Source organism: Gallinula chloropus (genome assembly GCF_964237585.1).
Source record: "Gallinula chloropus genome assembly, chromosome: 1".
Taxonomy (NCBI): domain Eukaryota; kingdom Metazoa; phylum Chordata; class Aves; order Gruiformes; family Rallidae; genus Gallinula; species Gallinula chloropus.
In genome coordinates, this window is record NC_140085.1 from 199,513,951 (window position 1) to 199,531,199 (window position 17,249).

Here is a 17,249-nt window from a genome sequence, read left to right on the forward strand (position 1 = left end):
TAACTCTACTGGATGTTTCCACAGAATATACAACTTCTAGACAGCAACCTTGAAATAAGACATAAAATTTCAAATCAAACTCTACATACATAACTGAATAGTAAATTCTTTAGCCTGGTCTAAGGACCAGGTCTTAAAATTAAATTCTTACCTTATTCTCAGCGATACACATTGCAGCAAATACGTGCAATCACTTTGCCTCCACATTCACAGAATCATAGAACTACCAGGGTTGGAAGAGACCCTTAAGATCATCATGTCCAACCACAGCCTAAACCAGCCTAGTCCACCTCTAGATCATGTCCTTAAGCACTTCATCTACACGCCTTTTAAATACCTCCAGGGATGGTGATTTTTGAAATAAACCAGTAAGAAATACAGTCTGCAACTATCAAATAGGAATAATTAAATGAAATATAAATGTTATTGCAGCTGTCTTAGCCAAACCACTTAGGCTTCGGATCTGGAATATACTCTGTGAAGTTGATTACTTGTCACATAATTCATTCCATGCATTTATATTAAGAATCCTCTGACTCCTTGTCTGACATTACAGATTAATTATGTCAAACAAAGCACAAAGTAAAGGGAAAGCCATACAAATAAAGACAAAAAATAAAATAAATGCAGAAAAGTTACAAAAGAAAAGGTTTGTGGATATTGGAGAAACAGTGGATACAGAACTAGAGATTAAGTGGCTATTTCCAGCAAATAGCAAAAATGGAAATAGAGATCTGAAAGGTCAAGGAATATGCAATTAGCAAGATCATGAGCAGGTTCCAGTAGAGTGAAAAAGCAGTAGTTCACAGAAGCAGCTGAACTGCACAGAAGAACAAAACTGTGGTGTCTGACCTTGATCCAGCAAAGAGAGACTGCACAAGTGTAGCAGAGGATACAAAGGAAGAAGTGTGACAAGACAACAGGAATTCTGATAACCTGGAGCATGAGAACAACACTGTGAGGAAGAGGGAATGAGAGCTGGCAGTGTCAGACTATGATGCAAGAGAACTGGATTTAAACCTAACAAAGAGGGAAATTGGACCTACTGCAATATATCAAAAATCATGTCAATGGTGAAAATCATGGCAATGGTGCCAGTGGGAGAACAAAAATGTAAATACCTAGATCTAAATGCCTAGTACATCATATATAGGCATAGTATATACACATATGGAAGTTAAGCTATTGCAGAGCATGACCATGTTTGGTATTAGCATACTTTAGAATGTGTATGATTTATATATATATATATATATTTTAAATCATAAGATGTAGGTGTTAAAAGTAGGTGTAGTAATTCCCAGCTGCATGAGGTGCACTCCTACTAGAAGGACTGTCAACAGGCTGTAGAAGCAGAAGAGTAACCCTAAAGGTAATGACTAGCTCTGCAGATTTAGCCAGTGGTCCTGATCTGCCACACTCACAAATGTGTGAAAAAGGCAAAAAGATACACAGAGATGCCACCCTTCCCTGTCCTCAGAAATCCAGCCTCTATTAAGTAGCCTAGATGAGATATTTCTCAATTCCTGAGGCACAAGCTAAATCTGTTTAGATACCACGGATCAGAATATAATATAATCAATCACAGAAATAAGACTTAACCAGAGGAAAAATTATCACAGAATCACAGAATGCTTTGGGTTGGAAGGGACCTCAAAGATCCACCCCCCTGCCATGGGCAGGGACACCTTCACTAGGCTAGATTGCCCAAAAGCCCCATCTAACCTGGCGTTGAACACTGCCAGGGATGGCGCTTCCACAGCATCTCTGGCAACCTGTGCCAGGGCCTCACCACCCTCACAGTAAAGAATTTCTTCCTAATGTCCAATCTAAACCTGCCCTCTCTCAGCTTGAAGCCAGTGCCCCTTGTCCTATCACTGCGGTCCCTGGTGAACAGCCCCTCTCCCACTTTCCTGTAGGATCCCTTTAATTCTCAGTAGGCCGCAATTAGGTCTCCCTGGAGTCGTCTCTTCTCCACGCTGAACAAGCCCAACTCTCTCAGCCTGTCTTCATAGCAGAGGTGCTCCAGCCCCTTAATCATCTTCACGTCCTCCTCTGGACTTACTCCAACAGCTCTCTGTCTTTCCTGTACTGGTATGTACCCTCTCTCCATTCTCTTTCCCTCCCAGCAGGCAAGAGCCAGACTTTGAAGCCAAATTTACTATCCAAGGGTCTCTGGAGACAACAAGTTATTGAACCTATGAAACATTTTCCCTTTGTAAGATGCTTTTGTCCAACTTCAAAGTTTCCATTCGTTTATTTGATATTGGAATTCATCCATTTCATAGAAATATTTGCACAGGAGGCACTATTAGGACTTTTTCTTGTTGAGTCCAATAACACAGTGCAGTATGCTTACAGCAACTTTCCACAACCTTCCTGAGAATAATGCATAATTATTCCTACTTAACTTGTAAAATATGAGATGAGTTTTCCTTACAGGAAATAGATGCATGAATAATCAAAATGAAAAATGCTATCTCGGTATTTTCCTGAAAGAAGATTCTGCTAGTGTTGCCAGACAACTTTCTCCTGGATTCCTAACTTTTCCTCCCAAATCACCTCCCCCAGTTTCTCTTCCACAGGTCCCTGTTGCCCTCCCAACAGTCACACTGTACTAGTGGTCCAGAATCAAGCGTCAGCCTAAGCATCTGATGCTGAACAGAACACACAATATTAAATTCTACCTATCTTCCCAGCAGTTGAAACACACAGATCTCCAACCCATACTTAGGTTTTATGAAAAATGTGCATTAATTCAATCATGACTAGCCATTTTTGAGAAGTAGTTAAAAAGTTTGAAGTTCAGCTATCACTAAGCACAAGGTTGGACTAGATGACTTCTAAGGGTCCATTCCAATTTTAAATCCTTCTATTGTTTTAATAGTTACTTGTGGGGTACTTCAATGGAACAATTATATACACCTAATTCCTTTGGAAACCTGATTGCAAAGCAACTAGCCTTCAGTAGTGGAAATAATGTTTCAAACCAATCAGTCAATGTTTGTAGCTAAATCATCTTATTTGATTAGACACACTTTCCTTGAAAACCTTTAATTTTTATTAAACTGTTTCACAGAGGCATTAGAGCTGGGGCAAGTAATTCTTTTGCAATGTGATTCTTCTTTACAATACAAAACAACCTTGGCATTTGGTACATCCTTCTACTTTTCCTTTATTTTTATAAACTACTAATCTACCTGAACATAACACCCTGTACTTCAAGTAGAATGTAACTGGCAAGAAAATCTCTTAACTCAGCACATCACTCACATTTACAAGATTACAAAATACTGGGTTTAAGAAAAAAGAAACTAAAAAGTTAATTTTAAAAAAAACTGGAAATGCTGACCCTAACATTGCAAAAGTTGTTTAACCTCTCAAAACTGAAACACAAGTATCTACAGGCTTAGATGTAAAACCTCCTCTTACATATCACAAATGCTGCAAATGTCTTAGCTGCTTGCCAAGTTATATTTATACAAGTACATAAATTTATAAATTTATCCAGAACTGTGTAGCTGTGGACAATATTCCACATGTGCACTATGCCACTAAAAGGGCAGTAGACAGTTGGAACAATTCAAGAGAAATAACAGGTACAGCACAGTAATTCAACTCTCATTTCAAACAAGTATTATATTATATGCAGTAATTAACATTTATTTTATATAGAAATATAACCCGTAAGGAACTACTTTTTCTTAAAAACTACATATCCATCCTGATTCACAGAGCAGAGGTTCTTCAGATTCAGCTCCCTCCTTTCTATATCTGTCTATACTTTACTTGTCCTTGTCCTGCCCTCTGAGAACGTGGAGCATCAGTAGGTAGGATTTTCAGCTGAAACACTGTGGAATATATAAAACTTCAAAAGGAGTCTGCTGCAATTTTCAAGCTTTTAATTAAAATGGGACTGCCTGATATTGTGTGATTATCAGTTATGTATGCTATTTTTTACCACAGAAATGACTTGCTAATGAATTACCAGTTTATAGGACAGTAATGTGATTCAAGATACCTTTTACTGAAGGAAGAACTGTAATTTTTAATAACCTTACCAGAAAAAAACCACAGGAAATAAAAACATAATTTAACTTTGAAGTTCAAGACACATAGATTATATTTTGCTATGTTGCAGAACAGTTTGATCAATGAGCAATTACTGCAAGTCAAAACCAAATAAATTTAATCACTTGCTGAATTAAAAAAAAATAACAAAAACAAAATCAAATTGGTTAAATATAGAGCATGGGGGGTTGTGCTCCAATCTGCTCTTTTCAGATCAAACAGCAAACCAAGCATGAGAAAATAGATGGAATTACACAGAGGGTAGGACAGTGAAAACAAAGAGGAGTAAGATATCCTACATTGTAAGCAGTAAGCTGTTAATTTGACTCATGTATAATAAAACCATGCTGTAAGATATTCTTTTCCCTCCCTTCACCTCCTAGACTGTAGAATACAGCACTTCTGGTTGTGCCAGGACAAAGGTCACAGAATCACAGAACCACAGAATTGTAGGGGTTGGAAGGGACTTTCAGAGATCATCGGGTCCAGCCCCCCTGCCAAAGCAGCTCCCTAGGACAGGTCGCACAGGTAGGCGTCCAGACAGGTCTTGAATATCTCCAGAGAAGGAGCCTCCACAATCTCCCTGGGCAGCCTGTCCCAGGGCTCTGTCACCCTCACTGGGAAAAAGTTCTTCTGCATGTTGGTGCGGAACTTCCTGTGCTCCAACTTGCAGCCATTGCCCCTTGTCCTGTCTCCACAGACAGTCTGGGGCCGTAGTGCAAGTCAGGTCTAGGAAAAGTTCCAGGTTAAAAAGGAAAAAAAAAAAAAAAAAAAAAGAGAGAAATATAAAGGGGAAAAAAAGAGAGAGAATAAAGTTTACAGAATACAACAGGAAAAAATAAACTAATGAATCCTTGAACATGACTTTGAAAACATAAGGATTAAAAAGTAAATGGGATAGCAGTAGTGCTACAGCTCCTTAACTGTAAATGTTGCTCATTATCAACACTGTGGGACTTTATCAAGTGAGAGAGTACCAATAAATATTTAATAATATTTAAATCAGATCAACCAAGTAACCATAGCATGTGATCCTATTACTTATTATCACAATATACCCTTTCAACTCTGTATTGACACATATCAAAAGGCAGGAAGGAAGACATATGCCAATTTCCTGAAAATAATGGGGAGATTGTTAAAAATATCAAGCACTATTATCTATATCCTCTTAACTGGACACTAGGAAAAAGAGGTATTTTTTAATCTACCTTTTCTTTTTGATTCCCATTAGGAACCTTTGGATCTTATGGAAATTTTAAGTCTATGGACCACTGGAGAGATGTAAAATGCATAAGGTGTACATGCAAAAATAGCTACTCCACTCAATAAGCATGACAGAAAATCACTGGCTCCTGCATGACATTTAAAAAGGCACCCCATAAATGACCTTCTCTTTTAAGCCAGTTCATGCATAGAAATATAATAGGGCAAAATAATGAAGAGATACAAAGTCATGAGCATAGTACTAACACAGATCACTTTTGATTTGCTAGAGAATATGCATGGTTTTGTTATTAGGACACACAATTTTCATACAGTTTGATTATATTTGTAAGCATAGAGATGGAAAAATATCAAGTGGTATAAAAAATAAACGCATACTTGAATAGTTTTTGAATTGTTAGAAAGATGGGATCAAATTGCAGGCAACTGACCATGATATTCAGCATCAGTTCTCACTCTTGAGAAGGATTTATCATGCCAGTTGTTAGATGTATTCCTCTCCTATATTCTTTCAAATATCCCCAAGAAGGAAACAAGCATTTCTTTGGCCCAACTCAACTCATCTAGAACCAAATATGTAAAAAAAGATCAGATGAATTGCACCTTTCCAAGTACCTGTTGCTCTCCCTTGCTTACAAGGAGTCTAGCTGGCATGAGCATCGCAGGTGTAGAGGTCCAGAGAAAAGACTTCTGCATGCTAATCCAGATGACTCTTCACCAAATAGTACTTTGTAAATTATGCCATATGCAACCTAAAAACGTCAGAGCACAGATTGCCACACAGGTTTACGCTGTAAATGGTATTATGAATCTTCACCTTGCACTTCACAGTGTCACTGTAGCATAAATAACTAAAAATACTTGAAATTAGTAAGCCTAGTCTCGTAATTTTTACTCACTGTATTTGCTGAAGGCATGAGTTAGAAAGGAATCTCTATTCAAACAGAATGTAATTAACTCTCATCTTTTTCCTGTTTTCTTTTGCAGTAATAACATCTAAATTGCAAAAACATACACTAAGTCTTAGCTTTGACAAAAACACTTTTCACCATGTACAAAGTGTTTCTGTTAATGCATTTAAAGAAGTTATGCCCTATGCAGGAATCCTTATTAAGATCCAGATATAAAACAGCCAGTTATTCAGTATTACATGCTGACAACTAATGCTATTATATCCAGGAAGATCATCCAAGTTCTTCAAGTAACACAGAATGTCACAGCCTAAAACTAAGCCCATCTCTCCTGAAAAGCAACAGGATAACTGAGCATGTGTGTCACTCCTCCTTCTCAAGTTCTGAAGTGTATTGGGAAATTTGCTGTGCTAAAATTTTCTTTAGGAGACAAAAAAGTGAAGTTTACCATCATTTTTCCAAAGGTCCGAGACACAGATTTAGAAAGCACCAGATTCATTAATTTTTTACAGCTAAACTTTCACCGAAAATTGGTGAGATTGATTCAGGAGATAGTGGATAGTGAATAAGGAAGGAGATGTGGTATTGGATAGGAAAGCTCCATGTTTTATAGATTAAAATTATATTGATATTGAAACCTGTCAGCTGGAAAGTCTGGTAAAAACAACAGAGAATAGAGTTGATCTCATTTAGAATTACACATCTACAAGATAAACTTGCATACATGAGAGTGTGGTGCCAGGCACCTCTGCCTGCATTGCCATACACTGACCAGGCTCCAATCTGACTGCCCATCCCAGCAGACGTTACCACTCATCCACCACCAGCTGTCCTGAGGAACCCAGCTGGTACCAGTGCCTGGCACAAAACCCATAAAGGATTAGAGAAAAGGGGGCCTTATAGTTAGAAATAGATTTTTTTTTTTAAAAATCAATATATTCAAAATTCCTATCAGAAAGTGTCAAAAGCAAGCTGCAGCAGATTAGATTTTAAAATTTTGCAAAAGAGCCTGCAAAAGGAACCATGAGTTCTTTCTTTTTAAAAAAAAGGAGTGGGGGGAACCTCTGCTATAATCCAATTTTCAATTAAAATACGATTATGCTTTTCCACAAGAACTCCCACAGAGTTGTAAAGTACTTATTTAATGCAAACATTAAACCATGGCAAGCAATAAGGCCTGTTTACTAGGAAATAATTACTGCCCCAGAATAGGCCCAACTATTTCAGAGTACATAAATGCACTGCTGAACTATTTGTTCTTAACTTTTTTTAATAATAAAAATACAAATGTCTGAAAAAGAAAAAGCATGTAAATTTTATGACAAAGACAATATTGTTGTTTTAAAATATTTTCATTTTTAATTACTGATCTTGTAAAAAATTTTTGCCTCAATCACAAAGCCCATATTTTTCTTCCTGTCCAAAGTCCACAAACATATTCTGGACAGCAGCTGCACTTCAAAATCAGAATTTATGCACAGAATCTTAATTAACACATGAACCAAAGGCAGTCCAACTGACACAGCATTAAAATAAGAATTAAAGCAGAATTAAAAAAATAAATCAAGCAGGGCATATTAAAGTTTTCAATAATTTACTTCTCAACCGTCATTTTCTGCATAAGGTTTTAAAAATATAATAATTTGCAAGTAACACCTTGTTTGGGTCCATAGCAGAGTTGTTAAAGTAGATCTGATGACAGCTGAAGCAATAGACCAAAACGAAGAACCAAACCAGCCGGCCTCATAAGGCTTTGCTGAATACTGATGTTAGACCATTCTGGTGGACCCTAGATGGAGGGAGAGCAGGGGATGTCATCTACCTTGACTTCAGCAGGGCCTTTGATACTGTCTCCCATGACATCCTGATAGCAAAGCTGAGAAAGCATGGGATAGATGAGTGGACAGAGAGGTGGGTTGAGAATTGGCTGTCGGACTGAGCCCAGAGGGTTGTGATTCGAGGAGCAGAATCTGACTGGAGGCCTGTGACTAGCGGTGTTCCCCAGGGCTCGGTGTTGGGTCCAGTCCTATTTAATATCTTCATTGACAACCTTGATGAGGGAATAGCATCCACCCTCAGCAAGTACGCCGATGATACAAAGCTGGGAGGAGTGGCTGACACGCAGGAACACTGCGCTGCCATCCAGAGAGACCTGGACAGGCTGGAGAGCTGGGCAGGGAGAAATCAGATGAAGTTCAACAAGAGCAAGTGTAAAGTCTTGCACCTGGGAAGGAACAACCATTTGTATCAGTACAGGCTGGGGGATGACCTGCTGGAGAAGAGCTCATTGGAGAAGGACCTGGGGGTCCTGGTAGATGACAGGTTGGCCATGAGCCAGCAGTGTGCCCTGGTGGCTAAGAGAGCCAATGGGATCCTGGGGAGCATCCGGAGGAGTGTGGCCAGCAGGTCAAAGGAGGTCATCCTCCCCCTCTACTCTGCACTGGTCAGGCCCCACCTGGAGTATTGTATCCAGTTCTGGGCTCCTTGGTTTAAAAAGGACAGGGATCTCCTGGAGAGAGTCCAAAGAAGGGCCACGAAGATGATTAGGTGCCTGGAGCATCTCCCCTATGAGGATAGGCTGAGTAAGTTGGGACTCTTCAGCCTTGAGAAGAGAAGACTAAGGGGGGACCTAATTAAAGTCTATAAGTATCTTAAGCAGGGGATGCAGGGGGAATCAGCCAGCCCCTTTTCAGTGGTCTGTGGGGATAGGACAAGGGGCAATGGCTGCAAGTTGGAGCACAGGAAGTTCCGCACCGACATGCGGAAGAACTTTTACACAGTGAGGGTGACAGAGCCCTGGGACAGGCTGCCAGGGAGGTGGTGGAGTCTCCATCTCTGGAGATATTCAAGACCCGTCTGGATGCCTATCTAAGTGATATGTCCTAGGGAGCTGCTTTGGCAGGGAGGTTGGACCCGATGATCTCTTGAGGTCCCTTCCAACCCCTACAATTCTATGATTCTATGATTCTGGAGCAGTACTCTGTTTAGAAAGAAACCCCCCAACCCATTCTCTCATACGTCATATAGTCACAAGTTAACGTCACTCGAGCAGCCAGCAAAAAGAAACACTTCTGGCACCATTCAAATACTCCATAACATTTAACCATTCATCAAAATCCATGGATATTGGTATCCATATGTCAAAGTCAGGTAAAAAAGTTTGCTATTTGTATTTTGAGAAAGAACATTAGTTATTATATATGCATAAATTGATGTCTAGACCAATGGAAATTCATAAGATGTCCCGTAATTCATAACAGCACATCAAAAGAAGGAAATCATAATCAGGATACAACCCTGATATTGAGAGATCCATTCTTATGTCAAAGATACTCAAACAAGTTGGAAGAACCTGTATGCCATGTTTCTGTTTCTCATGCCTAAGCATATCCTTAAAAACCACACAGAGATGCTTTTTCTCATCTCTCAACTGAAAACCACAGCACAAGATCTTCTACTGGGAAATAAGAATTATGCTCATCAGCTACTCAAAAAACCCAAAAACACAATGACAAACCCACAACAACAAAAAAAAATCAAATTAATATTTCATTTTATTCCTTAGACAATTCATAAACTATTTTGTGTTCAAGCCCACTTAAGGAGGATGTTATCAGTCCACACGAATATCCTAAATCCCACTTGGGAATTTTTTTATATCACAAAGTTAACTTCTCCATTTATCTGTCATTAATATTACGCTTTAAAATTAAGAAATTCTTACTCAAAAATAAGTATAGTGACTGATACACAAGCCACTTCTGTATAAATGAGTGTACCTTAATCCAAAAAGAACATACTAAAATCTATATAGAACTTAAAATTCCTTTGTGTTACCCCTGCTGCAGCTTCTCTAAGTGAGATTTTTACCGGCACAATGTCAGTAAACAGTGTAAGCTATCTGGTAAACATCATGTTATCTTGAGTTGTTCAGCATCAAGATCTGTTCTTTCCTAAAACCAGGTACAGTTAAAGCAGGGAAATATTTAGACAAGGGTAACTGTCTAACATAACATGTTCAGCTGAATAATGCATTTATTCTCCTGGCAAAATTACACACTAAGCGCTGGCTAATTTTTTTTTAAATGGGAAGCAGCTCAGTAACAACTCAGTTCACGCTCAGCTGGATCATCCTTTCAATTAAGTCAGTTTCATTTTAAGCTAACAATCAAAACAGCTGACAATTCAGCCGATATCCCCACATCCACATTCAAATGCAGTACTTCTTAATTTGCATTTTAACAGGAGCACTGTGGTTGCAAGAATGCAGCCTTAAATTAAGCTATTAAAAGAAAAGAAATCTCTATTTCTTGTGTGGATGAAAGATGCTGTTAAATCTCAGCTCCAGTTTTCTCCATTGTATTTACTGAAGCTTTTCAGCAGCTTTTACCAATTCACGAAAAAAAAAATCATTCTCTACTATCTTGAAACTAACACATCAAACACAACTTGGCATTTAAAAACTGAAGCACGACTTAAGTTGTTCTTTTCCACTTTATTCCTTTACTTCTTTGTGGATTTGGTGCTACCATTCAGATGAAACTTATTTTCTTGATGCTGCTTCTTTTTTTTTAATGTTTTTTTTTTTTAAATTCTCCCAACACCTCCAGCAAGCACAGTTTAATTTCAGTGCCCTTCTGGCAGAAGACATGAGTAAGTCTTTGCTAGACAGAAAGCAAGAAATTTACATTCTACTAGAAACCTAAATCTTTGCCCCATACTAAATTTTTACCACAATTTTCACTAAGAGGCATCAGTAGAAGTGAATGTTTGATGCTATCTAGCAGTTGAAACTGGTGATCTCTCAGCCTCCACGACCTCAGCATGTTTTGAAGCTGTTAACACAGGAGAATTGACTGTTTAAACTCTGCAAAAGCTCTCCAAACCCTCCCCACTTGCAGAATGACCATTATCTCAGTGCCAGGTAAGCAGGGAAGAGTAAAAGACTCGGATGATATAACAGCAGCTTACTTTAAGCAGTGGACTGAACAGGACTCATTTAGATAGAAGGTTTTTTTCTTGTTCTCCCAAACTGGTCTCTTGAAAGATAAAGGTAAAAATTATACTGTTCCAGGTAAAGTTATTAACAAAGGTTTTGAAAATTCAGCCAGGATGGTACAGTTCCTTCAGAAGCAAGCTAAAAAGCTTTACTCTCAAATGATTAAATCTCAAAATGCAGTAGCCTGAACAGGCTCAGCTCAGGGCTGAACCATGGGCACAGTGTTCATCTGATGGTGACATCCAAACAGATGCAGTAAACACAGATCCAAACTATTTTTCTGTGTGTCTTTTAAAGATATAAAAGTCAGGGTAAATACTTTCAACGTCACTAAAATTACACCTTGACAGATGGTTCAAAGTACAGAAGTTATTTGACATTCAAACACCACAAACACCTAGTAAAATCTATGAGAAAAAATAAATGTACATCATTCAAACTTCAATTAAAATGGCAACTGCAACAGTAACCAAACCTACTGAAACTACAGGGATGCAGTTGCACTATCTGAGCACAACCAGATTTGCTGTCATAGAATCACAGAATCATTAAGGTTGAAAAAGACCTCCAAGATCATCTAGTCCAACCATCCCCCTACGACCCACATTACTCACTAAACCATGTCCCTGAACACCTCATCCAATCTTTCCTTGAACACCCCAAGGGACAGTGACTCCATCACCTCCCTGGGCAACCCATTCCAATGCCCAACCACTTTTTCTGAGAAGAAATTTATCCTCATTTCTAACCTGAACCTCCCCTGGCACAACTTGCAGCCATTCCCTCTTGTCCTATTGCTGGTTATCTGTGAGAAGAGGCTGACCCCCAGCTCAACACAATCTCCTTTCAGGTAGTTGGAGAGGGCAATAAGGTCTCCCCTGAGCTTCCTCTTCTCCAGGCTAAACAGTCACAGTTCTCTCAGCTGCTCTTCACAAGACTTGTGTTCCAGACCTTTCACTACCTTCACTGCCCTTCTCTAGGCACGCTCCAGGGCCTCAATGTCTTTCTTGTAGTGAGGGGCCCAATACTGAACACAGTACTTGAAGAATGGCCTCACCAGAGCTGAGTACCAGGGAGCTCCCCTCCCTGGTCCTGCTGACTACGCTGTTCCTGATACAGGCCAGGAAGGCTTCCTGGCCACCTGGGCACACTGCTGGCTCATGTTCAGGTGAGTGTCAACCAATACCTCCAGATCCTTTTCCTCTCTGCAGCTTTCCAGCCACCCTGCCCCAAGCCTGTAGGCTTGCCTGGGGTTGTTATGACCAAAGTGCAGGACCCAGCACTTTGCCATGTTGAACTTATCCCACTGGCCTCTGCCTATCGACCCAGCCTGTCCAGGTCCCTCTGGAAGGCCTTCCTGCCCTCCAGCAGATGAACACTTCCCCCAAACTTGGTGCTGTCTGCACATTTACTAAGGGTGCACTCAATTTCCTAATCCAAATCATCAATAAAGATATTAAAGATGATGGGCCCCAGTACTGACCCAAGGACTGTCTGTTAACTATTACAATGAGCTTCTGTTTGTGTTCCTAACTTCTAACTTCGTCCCTCCTTGTGATGCTTAATCCAACTTTCAATCATATTTCTACCTAGTGAGCTACATGAGTAGCTTCTACCTGCTTTCAACAGCTACCAAACCCAGTCTCCAGCTCTAGTCTGGACTTTGACCAGAAGCCTAGCTCATCCCTCCAGTGAGTGCACAACATGCTCACATGAGTTTGCAAAACAACCATTTAGTGTTACGATTTATGAAGTAAGGTGTGATCTTCCAACTTGCTACACCAAACACAGTAAAATCCAAGCAAAGAGGAAGAGATGTACCTCTCTTGGAAAGAACAGGAAACCCTCCCCCCACACTGTTATTAAAATTCAAAAGTATCTGACTTGCATTTTCACCCATGCAACACTAAGACGGTCTTAAATTTGTGGAAGGGAGAAAAGCAGTAGGGAACAAGGTCTATCAATGGTTGCATTCGCTGTTTCCTTGTTCAAGAAGTACAAATAAGGAGCTATAACCAAAGGAAAAGTACACTTCTGCCAGTCTAGCACCCTCCCAGCAAAAACCACAGATAGTCACAAAAATCCTCCTTTGTATTTGCTTTTGTCTTGAATAATTGCATGTCAGAGTCTTAAAAAAGCCAAGAACAGATGTGACATTTCAGACACCTACTGCAAACATTATGTTATAATCTAGTTGTAAATTCCTTTCAATATGGTAAAACCCAGTCTTTTAAACAGCTTTAACTACCAATTCTGTCCAGAAAGAGAGGCAAGGTGATCTCCCCACTCCAGAGGTGTGGAGTCAGTGAGCCAAGACTGACCTAGTCTCAACACAACGACCACCCAGCCCAGCTGCGCACTCCCAGGTGCTGGGTACTCTCCTGCCCTGCCCCAAGCTTGAAGGTTTGGCTTGGTTCAGTGACATTAGGGGACAAGAGTATTTTCTACGGTGCACTCCAGATAAGCTCTCTTTTGTGAAACAATTGGAGGGGAAGCAGAATACATCATATCTTTGTGATAATCCTCCTGCAATGCTAAGTGCCTGAAGGTAAGCAAGTAACCCATGAAAAACCCCAAGCAACACATATGGGTTGTTGGGATACGTGTTGTATCACCAGTCATTTGTCAAGTCCTAACTTAAAACAAACCTTACCAGACAAAAAACCAAACCAAAAGCCAAACCAAATCCCAGTACTCCAGGGTATGCTTCTTCCCAGCAAAGTTTCTGTTATACTGCAACAATGAAACAATGACCCAGTTTTAACTTGAGTAATGTAAAAGCCCCAAAAGCAGTAATAACTGATTTTTCAAGTGTTCTCTTAAAAACCTAATGCATTATTAGCAACGCAGCTCGGGTTTCTTTTTTCAGAAAATTGTTTGCAAGCAGCAAAGTCCCTTTAACCAATGTGTGACCTCTGCTGAATGATCCAGACATTACAACATATTCTGTCACTGCTACCAAAACCGTTTCATTTTTAAAACTCAATTTAAAAGGCTTCAGATCTTTTCTTTCTATTAAAGAAACACTTTCTGAACCACATTAAAAACCATGTCCTGCACTTTGTGAAAATTAAGCACTATTTATACCAGTGGCTCAGTGGAAAATGACAAGCAGAGGAGCACGTACACACAAATGTTGGTGGAAAAGTATTATAGATATGGCATGCCTACAGTTTGTAGACATCACCAGAAAAAAGAACCTGAAAATGACAAGTAAGACAAACACAGTATATCACACAACAGCCTGGCAAATATCAAACATTTAAGAGCAAACTTGAGCAGCCCTGAGGAGAAGGATTTGGGGTGCTGATTGATAGCAAGCTCAACATGAGCTGTCAGTGTGTGCAAGCAGCTCAGGAAGCCAACCATGTCCTGGGCTGCAGAAAGAACAACGTGGCCAAGCAGGTCAAGGGAGGTGATGCTGACCCTCTGCTCTGCTCTCATGAGACCCCACCTGCAGTGCTGCATCCAGCTCTGGGGTCCTCAGTACAGGAAAGACATAGAGCTGTTGGGGTGAGTCTAAAGGAGGGCCATGAAGATGATCAAGGGGCTGGAGCACCTCTCATATGAAGACAGGCTCAGAGAGTTGGGCTTGTTCAGCCTGGAGAGGAGACGGCTCCGGGAGGACCTAATTGCGGCCTACCGAGAATTAAAGGGGTCCTACAGGAAAGTGGGAGAGGGCCTGTTCACCAGGGAGTGCTGAGACAGGACAAGGGGCACTGGCTTCAAGCTGAGAGAGGGCAGGGTTAAATTGGACGTTAGGAAGAAATTCTTTACTGTGAGGGTGGTGAGGCCCTGGCACAGGTTTCCCAGAGAGGTTGTGGAAGTGCAGTCCCTGGAAGTGTTTAAGGCCAGGTTAGATGGGGCTTTTGGGCAACCTAATTTAGTGGAGGGTGTCCCTGCCCATGGCCAGGGGGCTTGGAGCTAGATGATCTCTGAGGTCCCTTCCAACCCAAAGCATTCTATGATTCTAAGAAACTTTTCATTTTACTTTTCAGTGCCTTGCAGCAAACAATTTAATACTCTCAGTAAACATCTCAGTAACACCAGTTACACTAGACTGACATCACAGATAGGTTTTAAGGCACAAACCAGAAGTCTGAATGGATAAACCATGTCAAATTTTACTACACACATAGCATTACTACAATGCTATGCATTCACTTTGTATTGAAACATTTTAAAGTACTTATGCCTTCAGAAAAGAAAGACCAATAGCTGCTGTTTTGTAAAGCAATAAACATTGTTGGGGAGCAATTGCAGCACAATGCATAATTGTTTGAAAACAAAAAGAAGAAAGAATATGTGCCAACAAACCTCTGGGAAAAAGGGACCCACTACAATTCATGCTAGATTAGATTCCCCCTGCCCCAATTCACTCAACTGTAAGTAATTATTCCCAATAGGCAACTGTTCCATTTTCAAGTTCCCCTCACAGGGTACCCCACCTCTGGTTTGTTTACATTTCTTTTTACCTTTTACAAACTTTTATTCCAGACTCTGAAGTTAATTTTCATAGAATCATCATGGTTGGAAAAGACCTTCAAGATCATCAAGTCCAACAGTTAGCCCTACACCACCACAGCCTCTAAATAATCTCAAAAAAACCCCATCTTTTCTTTGTTTTTCTACATCATTTTCTTGAGGACTGTTCCCCTGTTTTGCCTTCCCTGACTACCGAGGAATTACAAAGTTCAAACAATAAAACTGAGAAAACTAATAAACAATCAAACTATGGCTGAATATCATGGAGTCATTTATCATCTTCCCAAGTCAAACATGGAAACAAGCTTTTAAACCTATTCACCACAAGCTCTTCTCATCAGACACATCTCTGAAAGCTTCTTTCAACCTCCAAACTCTCGAAATCTTTGGCTGTAAACGAGTTTGGGTCTACAAGAATTTTAGTTTTTCAAATCTACTGCAGTATCATTTTACCAGGGCAGGTTATCTGGAGCACAGAAAGGACCATAGAGAATGAGTGGAGGCTGAGCACCTCATGGCACCAAGACTGAAGAGTTTACTGGGTTCCCACAGAGACTCTAAAAAGCATTTTGGACCTTGAAGTATTTTGATCTAGATGCTTTTCAGGTATTACAAGAGCTATTCATCTATCTTCAGTCTTAAAATCCTGACAGGTTTGCTATGCCCCATAAACGCAAAGCGGAACATGTGCTATATGGTGATTTGGGAGATTTGCACTTCATTACACAAGAAAGCTTTTAATTTTTCAATTTTTAACATTTTTAATTTTTAAAATTTTTAAATTTTTTATTTTTTCTTTTTTTTTAATTTTGTATTTTAAAAAAGATTCTCATAGCAGATGTATTTTCAAAGCAGCAAATTATCTTTAAGTCAATGGTATTTCCCTTTGCTTACTGCAGTAATTAAATTGCACTAATATTAATCTGTTTCTTTGAACAGGCTTGACTTTAGGAAGGTTTCACTGGATGTTCAAGTTCTCTCCAACAACAAATAATTATTATCTGCCATCCAGCGCATCAGCCACTGGTCAGCATTCATCGAGAGAACAGATTCAACAAAAACATCTCTTTCATCAATGCTTCCCCCTATTAAAGAGAGTTTAGTATTTTTTGCTTGTTAGGCTGTTTTGATTCTTTTCAAAGTAAACAGCTCATTTCAGTTCAAAGGTGGAGTCAAGAAGCCAGCTTTGTACTACAAACATTATTTTAATAACATCTTTGAGAAGAGCTCCTTACGTTATGCAGCACTTCAGAGGGGGGCTGTAAAGACGAACCTAAACTTCCTCCTCAGTTCATTATCTTCAGGAGTATTGATTCCTAGATGTGACCATGCCCACCATTCAATGAGCACTGCTAATTGCTACAAGTATCTATGATATGTACACTAGCTGGGAGAAGAGCAGGGACATGGTACATGGGATGGGAAGAGCAGCGAACAAGTGAGAAAAACGACCTGAATAATAGGTAGTGAGGGCAGAGATGCGAACTACTCTAGACCATTATCACCTGAAGTGGCCCTCCATGACTACTCTGACCAGGCACTGCTGTTTTATGGAT

At 39.9% G+C, this 17,249-nt stretch overlaps 1 protein-coding gene across 1 annotated transcript in view; it reads right to left on the bottom strand.

Annotated features, from left to right (window-relative positions):
• SLC36A4 (solute carrier family 36 member 4) overlaps positions 1-17,249 on the bottom strand; it is a gene marked incomplete at both ends in the record, with an annotated part of 119,804 nt that overhangs the window by 42,124 nt on the left and 60,431 nt on the right. The window lies entirely within an intron of this gene.